Genomic DNA, 14,990 nt, shown 5'->3' with positions numbered 1-14,990 from the left:
CTGTGAGATCATTATCTGAGCCAAAATCAAGAGCTGGAGGCTCAACTGACTTAGCCACCCAGACGCCCCCCTGAATTGAATTTTCTTAATGTACACAATGAAGACTACTACTTATCTTTAAGGTCACACTTAGCAACATAATCCAAAGTTTTTTTCATGCTGTTGTTACATTTAATCCATGTAAGAATCTCTGGCTATTCAATCCTAACTACCTTGTCCCTAATATTGTGCCTAAGCTGACAGAAGGAGAATAGAGCATTATGTACTGTCCTCTTCTACCCCAAATCCCATGGATTTTCATTAGTCCTGAAACACTGTAGACACTGGAACTGTGTGAAGATTAAACAGTAAGGGAAACTACATTTTTATTTATTTTGGGAGACACAACTCCATTCTTTTATATTTTATATTTCACTTCTTCTGAATTCTAAGCAAGACACATGTTCCAGAAGTTTTCTTGCCCTGAATAATTCATCTTCAGTTCCCTGTTATACTCTTTCATAGGTGATTTTTGATGAAACTAATTTTGATTAGGCAGTTGAAACAAGATGTGTTCTTTTCTATTCTCAGAAATTTTACTATCCTCTTCTCCAAATATATAGAAATATCAGTACAGTATATTTCTCATCCTTACAAGTTTTTCTCTAGCTTCTGTATTATTTACATTTTATGATATTCATTTGTTTTATTTTTTCTCAGAGTTGTTTACCCAAGGTTATTCCTTTGTTCTTTAAAATAATAACAATGCTAATTATGGTAGTACCTCCTATTTAAGAAGTGGATAGAATCTCTCCAGAATAACTCTATGTTTTTACTATACATAAACTCGAATATCACAAGAAAGTCTTTATTAAGTGCAAACCCTGTTTTACAAAGGGACAACATGACACTCAGAAAAATTAGGAAAATTGTCTAAGAATACAGAGCTAGTAAAGAGTAGTGGGTTAAATCCAATGGAATATAATTTCAGTGATTGGGATATTAATTATGATGACATGAGTACATTATCACTGCTACTTAGAGAAATTGTTCTTATAATTTTTATAGTGAGAATACTCTTAGATCATGTAGCCAATTACATTTATGAAGTTTTAGTAATGTGTGTATAACAAAACTACAATTAAAGTGACTTATTAGCCTTAGGGAAGTGACTTTCTTAAGAAAGCAACCATCTTAAGTGATGAGAGCAGATCAAAGGGCAATTACAAATGAAGAAGCCTTGACTGGAACATTTTCCTACCTTCATCCCAGTGCTGTTCCCCTGACTTCATAAAACACAATCTCCCAAGTGTCATAATTGGTTACTTTTTTCCTCACTATTTACCACTCTCTGTACATAACTGGACTCCATGAAAAATTTCCTCTACTAAACTGTTTTCACTACTCCCATCTTTAAAACGTGTTCTCAGTTCAGAACCACATAAAAGATAAAATGATACTAATGAACATTAGTATGCTAATATTAGGCACGAGTTTGCTGAATTATATTAATTTTTAACAAAATATTCCATCTTTAAAGGATTAATAATTTAAAGCAATTTTAAGGGTGTAGTCAATATATTTTTAATAATTGATTCATTTATGAGAGAATTCCAAGGACTGGCACTGGCAACCCCAGATGGATTTTTGACCAAGACCTACCTCCACTGCCATCTCTATTAATTCATAGAATACAATCAACTGCCTTTTTGTTGTTCCTGTTCATGATGTCTCTCACATTTCAGGAACACCTGCAAGTAGAGACAATGACAGGTAGAAACAGTGACAACTTTTAAATTTCTTTTTTCCTGGATTACTTTTCAAGGGTGTGGAATAGTGAATAGCCCTGGAAGCGTCTCCTTCCAGAGCAGAAGGCAGAATTGTCTGCTCCTGAGTTTAATAAAGATAAGGTCTCCATTTATGGAATATATTGGACAGTTTGCTTGCAGTTCATTATGAAAGATTAAAGTTTCATAATCTTGAACTTTCCCATCTGGGACACAAACCTGCTATGTGTGTACTGCATCATGAGCTGGGAAGGTAGATTGGGAGATATGGAAAGGAACTGATATGATTATTATTATTCTTGCTATATCTGAATAACAAAGTCTATTCTCTCTGATACAGATGTCTCATGTTTTCTGTCAGCAGACATAAAACTGTGGTAGGCTAACTTGCAAGTCTGCAATTAGGTTAATCTCAGATCCTTCATCATTCTTGACATCATTCTGCTTAGTAATCAATCCCATGATTATGACAAAGCCTAGAGGATGGCTACACCTGCAGCTTCCATCTGTGTGTTTCCTTTACTTCAGTTTTCTGTATAAGTAACACTCCAATTAGAATGAAAAGTTAGCTATTTCTTATGACTGTTACATTATAAAGAAATTTAATTAGCAATGGTGGAAGATTAATGAAATTAACTCATACAATTGAAAACCTTGCCAAATTTAAACTGAGAAGTTGATATTACACAATTGATGCATTCCTTTTTATATTTTGAATGTAAGACTTTTTCAAATAAATTATCTTAATCTATAGTAATGACTTTCAAATTATCTTCTATATTTGCCAAAGTACCTTGGTAATACTTACAGGTATAGTATTACAAGTATACATTACAGTATAGTTATAATACTTACAGGTGCAAGTTTTCAAAGTGAAAATCTAAGCAGACTACAGGGAACAAGTTATTCTCCACTTATATACCATTAACCATTATTTCCACTAAAATGGAAGATACACTGGGGGTAGAAATAATTTGCTCCTATTTAAATTACAAAAGCCTTCAAAGTTTCTTCCAGTTGGATTCATACAGGAAAATACTGAAGCAAAACCTAAAGACCCATCTCCATGGCACTCTTTGTGCAATGTGTCATAAAAGTAACAGGAGACTGTGACAAAACTCCATTCCACTCCTGAATTTGGCATAAAAGTAGAAGAAAGCTAATCCAGTGAATGAGTTGCTGATTTTTTTTTTTTTCTTCTATCAAGGCAAAGCATTTGCAATCACTAATGAATATTGGTGCCACAGGATCTACTCTTATCAGTGGTGGACACATGGCATTCAACTGGTAAAAACAAATGTTTATCTCTGATACAACAGTTACTTGGAGAGACTGTTACCTATTAGAAAATCCAGCCTGACTCTGTGGCCAGTAGCCTGAAACAAATGGTCAGATACTGCTACAGCCTCAATGTGAACATATGTTAAACTATGTTTCTGACTTCCTTTTGTTATTTTCATTTATGTGCTTTCTACCCTCTTGCATTCCTGTGTTTTACTAATGCTCTGAATGCTGACTCTTCTTGCTCGTCAGGTTCAATTATACTATAATTTTAGTGAACTAGTGTAATTTTCTGTGGAATATCTTGCTAAAAGTCAAAGACAAGAAATTAACGCAAAGTTGGGCCTAAAATCCACACATTTCTGTCTTTACAAATCCATATGTTTAACAGATTAGAGTCTGTTAACATAATCCTAATATTAAAAAGACAATAATTTGAAATCTGAAAGACTATGGTCAATCATTCACTTGCTCATTCTATCATGAATTTAATTGAAAAGAAACTGAACTGGGCCTGAGGATGAAGAAATACATAATACAGAAAAATGTGACTGCTTTCATGATCTTAAGTCTAAGACAAATAAAAATGTGATATGTGAGAGTTAAACAAGGCATTTCTATCAAATCCTTTAAATCCATGTTAAAAGTCTGACTTTCACCTGAGAGCAAGTAGAGAATAAAAAAAAAAATGTAAGCAGATGTTTATTTTTAAAACACTTCCACCGCTATGTCAAAAATGGATATTCTTCATGTAGCTGGTATAGCAATTTATTTGAAAATTGACAGCATTTTAAACTGAGGTATAAACACTAGTTATAAAACAGATTCCAGACATGTTTAAAAGTAGAATAAAATAAATTTAACTTTTAAAAATCAGATGGTAGATTCACGAGAGTGGGAGATGCTAAGAATGACTTAATCTGAAACAGTATCATGGGAAACTGATGGTTTGAAAAAGTGTCATCTCATGAATTAAGGTTTAAGAGACAGAATGAATTTGCGGGGGTGGGGGAGATAATGAGTTTATTTTTTATATTGGTTATTATAGTTCCTAAGAAGTGTCATATGTGGATATAAAATGAGAATTTTGAAATATGGATATAAATTTCAGTAGGCATCATAGGTGTGTAATTTGAATTTTAGTTTATCAGTAAATTGATGAGAAATGAATCCACGGGGATGAATAAGTTAGCCCACAACCTGTATATGAGGTATTGATTACTGTATAACAAATTACCTCAAGGTTTAGTGGCTTAAAACATTTATTATTTCACAATTTTTGTGGACTAGGAATGTGAAATGGCTTAGCTGATGCATATGGTTCTGGATGTCTCACAAGCATACATTTTTCTCAAGTCTCCACTGGGAAGGATTGACTTCCTAACTCATTCACGTGGGTGTTGGCAGGATCCAGCTACTCATACGCTGTTGAACCAAATCCTCAGTTCTTCATGAGATGTTGACTGTAAGTGTCTCTCAGTTTCCTGACACATTTTCCTCTATATGCCATATATCACAACATGGCAGTTTGCTTCATCAGAGTGGTCAAATGAGATGGCAAGAGAGAATACCAGCAAGAGAGAAAGAAAGTGTGCAAACAAGATAGGAGTCACTGTTACTTCTAAATTCCTACTAGAAGAGATAACCCATTAATTTCTATATTCTATTCATTAGAACCAAGTCACTAGGCCCAGCTTACATATAATAGGAGGAGCTTATGCAATGGCATGAATACTAAGAGGAATTATCATTGGGAGTGATGTCCCACGCTGTCTGCCACAGCCCCAAGGAGTGGGAAGGAGAAAGAGTAGGAGACTCATAGCAGACTTGAGAAACATATTTAATGTTACAATTTTAAAATTAACTGGTACAAAGCTAAAGTAACATCTGAAGGATATCTCAGCAATATTTAACTTTAACTTTTATTTATTTAACTTCATATTTCTTAATTTATCCCAAATATATGGAAATTCCATATCCCTTTACTCAGACCTCATTTTACTGATTCATGTTCAGCAAATATCTGTTTATTAACATATTTATGAAAAATGCTACAATTTATATTGATTCAATTTATATCCAGAATAGGAAATACCACTCTACAATTAATAACAAAAAGTTATATTTCTGGTGACTATTAAACCACTCGTTTCTTATCTCTTCTCCAGTTGAATATTTTGAATATAATTTGATATTTAAATTTTTTGACTTATTAGAATACAGAGTTGTAAATATGTTTCTAAAGGCTCTTTCCTTAGTCTATTATAGTTTTATTTCAACATTATTTACAGTTTTATTTCTTTATTCTATTACAGTTTTATTTCAAACCTATATAGCTAATATTGATGAATTAAATCCAATGACATATAAATCACAAAGCACTGCCGGATGACTGACACCATGTATAAGAAACCTACCAGGGAACCACAGGCTAAGGACACAGATTGAACTGGAAAAAATAACACTTAACTATAAGAAGTATGTCTAATTATATACAATGATTAATGTGATTCACTCAGTTGTACGATTTATTTCTTGTTCATGATTTTGTGGCCTGAAAGCAGTACTGTTCTGCTACAGTATCAGACAATCATAGCAAAAATTGCTTAGCACAACACTGATTAGCAAATATTAACAATGTATTCTTAAGTACATTTATAACAATTCAGTTTAATGGGCAATTGATTTCTCAGTATTAATGTGATATTTTGAAATGATCTCTTAATTTCCTTTTCAGTTACCCTATTGTTATGGAAACACAATAGATTTTGGCATGTTGGTTTTAGTATCCTGCAACTTTAGTGGATTCAGTTATTAGTACTAACAGCTGTTCTGTAGAGTCTTTTGGGTTTTCTATGTATAAAATCATGCCCTATGCAAGCAGAGATACATTTATTTCTTCCTTTCCAATTTCGGTGCATTTATTTCTTTTTCTTGCTTACTGTTCTAGCTAGTGCCTCCATTACTATGTTGAATAGAAGTGGTAAAAGTGCACATCCATGTAACTCTGGATCTCAAAGGAAAAGACTTCAGTTTTTCACGGCTGAATATGCTGTTAGCTAGGAGATTGTCATATGCGGAGGTAAATTCCTTCACGTAATTTGTTAACAGTTTTTTTTTTTTATCATGAAAGGATGCTGAATTTTCTCAAATGTGTTTTTCAGCATCTACTGAAATGATCATATGATTTTATTATTTCTGTTAATGTGGTGTATCATATTAATTTATTTGCACGTATTGAACCATCCCTGCCTCCCAGGAATAAATCCACTTGGTCATGGTATATGATCTTTCTAATGTACTGCTGAATATGGTTTGTCAATATTTTATTAAGGATTTTTACATGTCTGTTCATTTTGGGCACTGGCCTATAGTTTTCTTTTCTTGTAGTGTCTTTTTCAAGCTTTGGTTTCAAGGTAATGCTGGCATCATAAAATCAGTTTGAGAGTAGCCCTTCCTCTTCAGATTTTTGGAACAGTTTGACCAGTATTGTTATTATTTCTTTAAGGATTGGTAGAAATCACCAGTGAAGCCTTTTGGTGTTGGGATTTCCTTTGTTGCAGGTATTTAATTACAAATCCAATCTCCTTACTCACTATTGGTCTGTTCAGGATCCCGTTTAAAAGAGCACCAAAAGAGCTGTGCACTCTGGTCCCACAGCCGGGCCATGTGTGCAGCTGCACTCCCTGCCACCAACCGGCAGTTGCAGCCCCCAGCGCTCCAGGAATGCCTTTCCCAAGGGCCTGCTGGCCAGGGAGGAGCCTGTGAGCCTGGGTTCCTGGGGGCCAATATGCTGCTGACCAAAAATGCAGTGTCGCTCCGAGGTACAACTATCCAGGACTATGCCCAGAACAAGCATCAGCAGCACCTCTGCCAGGGGCCTGGTCAATATTTGCTTCCCATGCAAGTGGTGCTGGCATCAGGAAATGCCAGGAAGGAAGAGATCCTGAATTCCTTCAAGTTCCTCAGACCTCAGAACAGGTTCGAGCCCAAATTCATGCTTTCTGAGAAGTGCGAGGAGAGTGGTGCACAAGGGCACCCCCTCTTCAACTTCCTACAAGAGGCTCTTCCGGCCCCCAGTAATGATGCCACTGCTCATGACCAGCCCCAAGTTCATCACCTGGTTTCCAGTGTGATGTAATGATGTCACCTGGAACTTGGAGAAGTTCTGCTGTCCCACAGACTCAGCTGTGCCTAGGGAGCCCCCCCATCCCTGCTGCTTTCAGTCACAGCGCTCTCCCCTCTGAGGATTTCATCCATGAATGTGTTTACTTGAAATATGCATGGAGGAATGCCTGATGTCCAGGAAAATTCCTTAAGATGGGCACTTCTTGTCCATCCTAGCTCCCCACTCCTCAAACCAAGGCTCCTCACTAATAAAGCACTGGTTGTCAGGAAAAATAAAAAAGAATAAGATACTTGGGTAACCTTAACCAAGGAGTAACCAAGGAGTTGAAAAAACCTCTAAACTTGGAAGTACAAAGCACCAATAAACAAACAAACAAACAAAAAACTTAAAGAGACATAATAAATGGAAAGACATCCTGTATTTATGGATTGGCAGACTTAATATTATTATAATGTCCATATTACCCAAGGCAATCTATAGAGTCAATGCTATCAAATCCTATTCAAAATCTCAATGGCATTTTTCAAAGATAGTCCTAAAATTGATATGGAATCACAAAAGACCCCAAGTAGCCAATGAAATCTTGACAAAAACAAAGCTGGAGGCATCATATTCCCTGATTTCAAAATATATTACAAAACTACAGTAATTTTAAAAAGTGTGGTACTGGCATAGATAAATATGTACATCAATGGAACAGAATAGAGAGTCCAGCAATAACCAATACATATGCAGTCACCTGATCTTTGACAAGGCTGCCAAAAATACACAGTGATTAAAAACAGTTTCTTCAACCAATATTTTTGGGAAAACTGGACATTCACACACACAAAAATGAAATCAGACCCTTATTTACACCATAAACAGAAATCAATCAATATAAAGACTACCATGTAAGATCTGAAACTATAAAACTCTTAAAAGGAAACATAAGAGAAAATCTTGACATTAGTCTTGCCAATCATTTCTTAGATCTGACACCAAAGTGTTAGGTAGAAGCTGGATGTGAACAGTGGAAGGAACACCCCAGGCAGAGTCTCAAGTCCTTGAATGGGAATGAGACAGAAGGTAGAGGCAAGGACAGTGATGGAAGAAAAAAAAAAAAAAAAAAGCTACACACTAGAAGCCCAGCATAGCTCCTACCAGCCCAGAGAGAACCAATAATACCCAATCCGAAAACAACCTTGGGTCTGGTTCCACCGTGGGGAACCTGCCTGCTCTCCCACCTTGAGATTGTACTTTTGCTTTAATAAAGTGTTTCGTGCTTACTACTTTCCTTCTGGCTGTCTTTATTCTGAGCACGGATACCCCACCTGAATCTTCTCGTGGGGAATCCAAAGACCAAGACCTCCATTCACAACACAGACACTCCCCAGTTCCTGAAAAAAGCATAGGCAATGAAAGCAAAAACAGACAAGTAAAACTACAGCAAAATAAAAAGCTCTGTACCACAAAGGAGACAACAAAATAAAAAGGCATCCTATGGAATGGAAGACAGTATCTGCAAACCATACATCTGACAGGGTATTAATATCTAAAATATATAAGCAACTTAGACAACTCGATATCAAAAACAAATAAGAAAATAAATAACAAAATAACAAAATAGAAAAATGGACAAAGACCTGAACAGATATTTCACCAAAGGCAAACAAGTGGCCAAATAGCTGACAGGAGTACGAAAAGATGCTCAGCATCAGTCATCAGGGAAATGTAAATCAGAACCACAATGAGATATCACCTCACATCTGTCAGTCGTGCTATTATCCAAAAGACAAAAGATAAACAATGTTGACTAGGATGTGGAGAAACTGGAACTCTTATTCACTGTTGTCAGGAATGTAAATTGGTGCAGCTGCTATGAAAAACAGTATGGGGGTTCCTCCAAATATTAAAAATAGAACTACCAAATGATCCAGCACTCCCACTTCTGAGTATGTATCTAAATGAAATAAAATCAGGATTTTGAAGAGATATCTGCACTGTCATGTTAACTGCAGTATTATTCACAATATCAAAATTAGGAAACAATTTTAGCATCCACTGATAAATGCATGGATAAAGAAAATGTGGTATAAACAATGGAATAGTATTCAGCCTTGAAAAAAGAAGGAAATCCTGCCATTTTTGGCAACATAGATGAATCTAGAGGATATTATGCTAAGTGAAGTAAGCTAGTCACAAAAAGAGGAGAAAATGCTACATAATTCCACTTAAATGAGTTATCTAAAGTAGTCAAACTCATAGAGAGTAGAATAGTGGCTTCCAGGGGGTGGAGGCAGAGGGAAATGGAGTTGCTGCTCAATGGATATAAAGTTTTAGTTATACAAATGGATAAGTTCTGAAAATCTATGTAAAACTCAGTGCCTATATATAGCTAACAATATTGCATCGTGCACTGAAAAATTCTGTTAAAAGGATAGATCTCACAGTAAGTGTTTGTAGTACACACACATACACAAAGGGCATAAGAAAACATTGAGAGGCAATGGATATATTTATTACCTTTATTATAACGATTGTCTCAAGGATGTATGCATGTAACAAGCTCATTAAGCTAGATACATTAAATATGTATAGTTTTTGGTATATCAACTATACCACAACAGAACTTTTTTTAAGTAATGATATCTTAGCAAATTTTTGACAGTATACAGAAAAATTTATCAATTAAAATATTATTTTAAAGTCATGTAGCTGTAAAGATTTCAAGAACAATTTAAAGATTATCATTACATATTTGGTACCTAAATGAGTTTAAAATTCCTGTCATGTAAATAAGCATTTTTAAAAAATCTTATATGCAGGGCGCCTGTGTGGCTCAGTCAGTTAAGTGTCCAACTTCGGCTCAGGTCATGACCTCATGATTTGTGAGTTCGAACCCCATACTGAGCTCTGTGCTGACAGCTCAGAGCCTGCCTGGAGTCTGCTTCAGATTCTGTGTCTCTCCCTCTCTCTCTTATCAAATAAGATATAATAAATAAATACCATGTGGCAAGAGGGCTTTCATGAGAAATACAAACTAAATATGATGAAAAATAATAAAAATTTATGCTAAAAAAGAAACCAATAATTCAGTAGCATAGTTCAAACTTTAAAAATATAAAGACACTATATGAAATCTCTTTTATGTAATCCATTAAAAATGTATTCAATAACTATACTGGTGATTAGTCAAATTCGTAGAAAATATGAAAAGGACAGAAAAATAGGCTAATGGAGCACACTCTCAATAAAGCAGCTCTTGGGAGACAGTAAATTTATACTATGTTCTATTTCATTTTGGTTACTTAAAAATTTTTTTAATGTTTATTCATTTTTGAAACACAGAGAGAGACAGAGCACAAGCAGGGGTGGGCCGGAGGGGGATGGGCACAGAATCTGAAGCAGGTTCCAGGCTCTGAGCTGTCAGCGCAGAGCCCAACATGGGGCTCAAACTCACAAACTGTGAGATCGTGACCTGAATTGAAGTCAGACACTTAACCAACTGAGCCACCCAGGCACCCCTCATTCTAGTTATTTTAAAATAATCAAAATAATTTCAAGTATAAAGGAAGTCATATATGAAATAACTCAAAGAAAAGTCATTCAGTATAGTTGCTGCTATAAAATGATTATTCTATAGAATAATCCATCTCAGATTTGGTATTCAAATTATTTTACTATTATTTGAACTATATTTTAAGGGCAATATACATTATGAAGATCATTTTGGTTATGTAATATGTAGTCACTCTTGGATGCTTGAAAACATTAAGAAAACATTAAATAAGCCCTTAATAAACACTGGATCTAAAATCAAATTTTATTTTATTTTTTTTTCAATATATGAAGTTTATTGTCAAATTGGTTTCCATACAACACCCAGTGCTCATCCCAAAAGGTGCCCTCCTCAATACCCATCACCCACCCTCCCCTCCCTCCCACCCCCCATCAACCCTCAGTTTGTTCTCAGTTTTTAAGAGTCTCTTATGCTTTGGCTCTCTCCCACTCTAATTCTTTTAAAATTTGATTTTATTTAGAGTGGATAAAATCGAATTTTAAAAGAATGGAGTCAATTATATGCAAAAATATTTGCAAATATATGCAAAAATATATGACAAAAATATATGCAAAAATATTAATAGAATGGTTTTACCTATGAATAATAAAAAAAAAATACTAGAACAGTTTGAAACCCTTCAGTGACCCACCCAGATACCTCAAGTCCTGTGCCTTAGTTGTGCTTGGCAACATCAACAGCTCTTTGCCTAGAAGCATTCTCCAAAGCCTTAAGTCCTCTGCCCACATGCACTGCACATAGGTAGTAGTGTTGAAAAAATCACACCTTCAAGAGCATCTCTCAATTTATGTCTGATAGGAGTTTTTATGTACATACACCAGCTCCCTTAAGAAAATTTTGAGGCATGTGTTTCTACATCATTTTCCAGAATTTCTCTCTCAAAATGAAGTTCCAGACACTAAAGCTAGTAACAAGATGGAAGTATATCCTCTCCTTATTAAGTTCTCCACTCCCACACTGATGTTCCCTGCACCTCCCAAATAACTACTTCCACTCAGTTTCTTTGCTCTGGACCTGATTCTGGGAGAAGCCACATCTACATACAAATAACGTAAGTATGATTGTACTCAATCATACAACTTTCAATAATAAAGAATCTATATTAAGCAGCTCTGGGTTGTATATGAATATATTTTGACAAAAGGCACAGTTTGATGAGTGGGACTAGTGCACGTCATAACTATATAGAATAACACTGATATAAACAGCAGAAGCCATCAGATAAAAATATCTTCCATTCCTATGAACAAGGTGGCATTCCTCACTCTGTGTAAATTCAATCTTCACTCATGCTACAGAGCCTATTTTCTGTTCTCATCTCTAGAGCCTCCAGGTCCACTTTACTCTACACATTCTCTCTGATTTATTTCTATGCCATCAGTTATCACTTACAGGCTTTCAGATGTCTATCTCCAGTCCCTAGATCTTGCCCAATATTCAGATCCATATAGTAAATTCCTAAAAACCAGACGTGTGCAATTAGATATTCCATAAGCACCTCGAATTCAAAATGTCCAATACTCCAATCATTACAATTCACACCATGGGCCCTGTTTCTTCTCCTGTGCATAACATCAAGTTTTCCAAGCAAGAAACTTAAATTGTATTATTGGTATGATTCTCTTCTTTACCTCCATCTCCAACTAATTTAAAGCTATGTAATTCTAGGGGTGTCTGGGTGGCTCAGTTATTTAAGCGTCTGACTTTGGCTTAGGTCATGATCTCACACTCATGGGTTTGAGCCCCACGTGGGGCTCTGTGCTGACAGTGCAGAGCGTGGAACCTGCTTCAGATGCTGTGTCACCCTCTATCTCTCTGCCCCTCCCCCCACTCATTCTCTCTCTCTCTCTCTCTCTCTCTCAAAAATAAACACTAAAAAAAATAATAAAGTTATGTAATTCTATTTTCTAAACACTGCTCCATGCATAATTCCCACCCTAGCACATCTCGCTGAGTTTAAGCTATCATTGCCAGTCTGGATTTTTGTCTCAAGATTTTTGGCTGCCTAAAATTCATTTCTCCACACTTCTCCATTTCTCCATCTCAGGCTAATTTATTTTCATATTTCAAATTCTAAATTACATATATTTATTATATATATATTTATTATTTATATATATTCATTATATATATTCATCTTCAACAAAACTGTTTCAAGTGTCAACTCGGTGTCAAGATTTATTGCAGATACTAAGAATAAATACATCACTGAATAATAAAGATGGAATTTATGCTCTACTGGTTCTCAAACAAAAGCTTAGGAAGAAGTAAGTGACATCAGGTGTTATGGAGGAAAATAAATTAGGGTAAGGTGAATAAAACATCACGGGGAGATAGAGTGGCCAGGGAAACCACTCTGATGAGATATATATCCAAGCAGAAACCTGCTTGAACTAAGGGAATGAACTATACAATTATTTAGGGGGAGCAGTTTCCAAGATGATAGAACAGCCAGAGTAAGGATGCCCTCAGGTAAAGTAGGTTGTAGTAGTCTAGGAAAAGCAGAGATCAGTTTATTATGTCTCACTATCCTGACATTTTTGGTCTGATTTATACGACTCTCCTCTGAGCTTTTACAGCACACTGTCCCTCTATCACATAAACTGATACATTTTATGTAATCATCTGCTTGGTGACTGTTTTTCAACTCATTTTTTTTGTTTGTTTTAAAGTTTTTATTTAAATTCCAGCTAGTTAACATACAGTGTAATATTAATGGGGTTTTTTTTCAACTCTTAGACATTTAAACGACAGAGTCCTTGCCTTTTTCTCTGTGCCTGGTGCACACTGTCTATAACAAAAAGGCTCAATATTATATATTTTATCAAAAAGGAAATTATAAGCAGGCATTCATATATAAACATACAAACACATATATTTGTGTCTGTATGTATATATATTCTTTCCTCCCCCCCAAATATTTTTTATTCTTGTTTACATTTGTGTTTCCAATTATGAATTAAAAAAAAAAAAAAATGCTTAGCAAGCGGTTACAGAACGGGGTGAACTGGCCACAAAGCACGGTGACTCCCAAGGCTGGGTCACTTCCCACCCTCCCCTTCTGAATGTTACACCCGTCCAGCCTGCCGCCTGGGTCAGGTCAACCCACCTGGGCTCCTGGCTCTTCTCACTCTCAGAATCTGGCACAGGCACAGGTGAGCGGGTCCAGAGTGGCTCTGGGAACGACCATGGTGACTAGCAGGCCAGGCGTCCTTGACATCCCCACTGCGGCTGCAGGCGTGGTTCAGGCTGTTCACGACGCACATGCGCCGGCGCAGCGCCCACCTACCAACGACCTCCATAGGTGGCGTAGCTTGCGTGGTTTGCGTAGGTTTCGTGGTGGCTCCAGCTGACTGAGCGCAGTTTCAGCTGCGCGGTCCCTACCTTCTGGCTTGTCCACCCGCTTGTGCGGGTCATCCGTTAAGATATTTCTTTATACATAATATATATTAAAATATACATTAAATGCATACAACATGAAAGATATATATAATTAAGTCCATCTATATTAGATGTATGGACACACATCCTACCAGTTCTGATTCTCTCCTTGGAGAACACTGCATGACACGTATTTTGAAACTGAAGGTAGTTCTGGAGAACACAGTCTTAAGGATGAGTTTTCTGAATTGAGTCCAAGGTTTTTGGAATTGGTTCTCAACTCTGATTAGATTTAAAGATGTTTATCACCTGAGTTTCAGTGGTAAAGAAGGCACTGAAAGTCCATGGTGTGATGTAGCAGTAGAGATAGGCAAAACATCATCACTGCATATTCTTTTTTTAAAATACCATTTTAATGAAGCATTTTCAAGATTTTTTTTTTTTTTTTTTTTTTTTTTTTTTTTTTGCTTTTGGATAAATACACGCACATTTAAATTTTGACTGTCTTGTCAGAGTGGCCAAAATGAAGAAATCAGGAGACTATAGATGCTGGAGAGGATGTGGAGAAACGGGAACCCTCTTGCACTGTTGGTGGGAATGCAAATTGGTGCAGCCGCTCTGGAAAGCAGTGTGGAGGTTCCTCAGAAAATTAAAAATAGACCTACCCTGGGGCGCCTGGGTGGCGCAGTCGGTTAAGCGTTCGACTTCAGCCAGGTCACGATCTCGCGGTCCGTGAGTTCGAGCCCCGCGACAGGCTCTGGGCTGATGGCTCGGAGCCTGGAGCCTGTTTCCGATTCTGTGTCTCCCTCTCTCTCTGCCCCTCCCCCGTTCATGCTCTGTCTCTCTCTGTCCCAAAAAAAAAAAAAAAAAA

General features: G+C 36.3%; 1 pseudogene; it reads left to right on the top strand.

The window, feature by feature from the left end:
* The first annotated feature begins 6,714 nt into the window (after window positions 1-6,714).
* LOC102962333 lies at window positions 6,715-7,294 on the top strand (annotated as a pseudogene).
* Window positions 7,295-14,990: the final 7,696 nt, after the last annotated feature.

Source organism: Panthera tigris, chromosome A1 (genome assembly GCF_018350195.1).
Source record: "Panthera tigris isolate Pti1 chromosome A1, P.tigris_Pti1_mat1.1, whole genome shotgun sequence".
Classification (NCBI taxonomy): domain Eukaryota; kingdom Metazoa; phylum Chordata; class Mammalia; order Carnivora; family Felidae; genus Panthera; species Panthera tigris.
The sequence above is the reverse complement of the archived record's forward strand: the minus strand, read 5'-3'. Positions and strand labels throughout refer to the sequence as shown.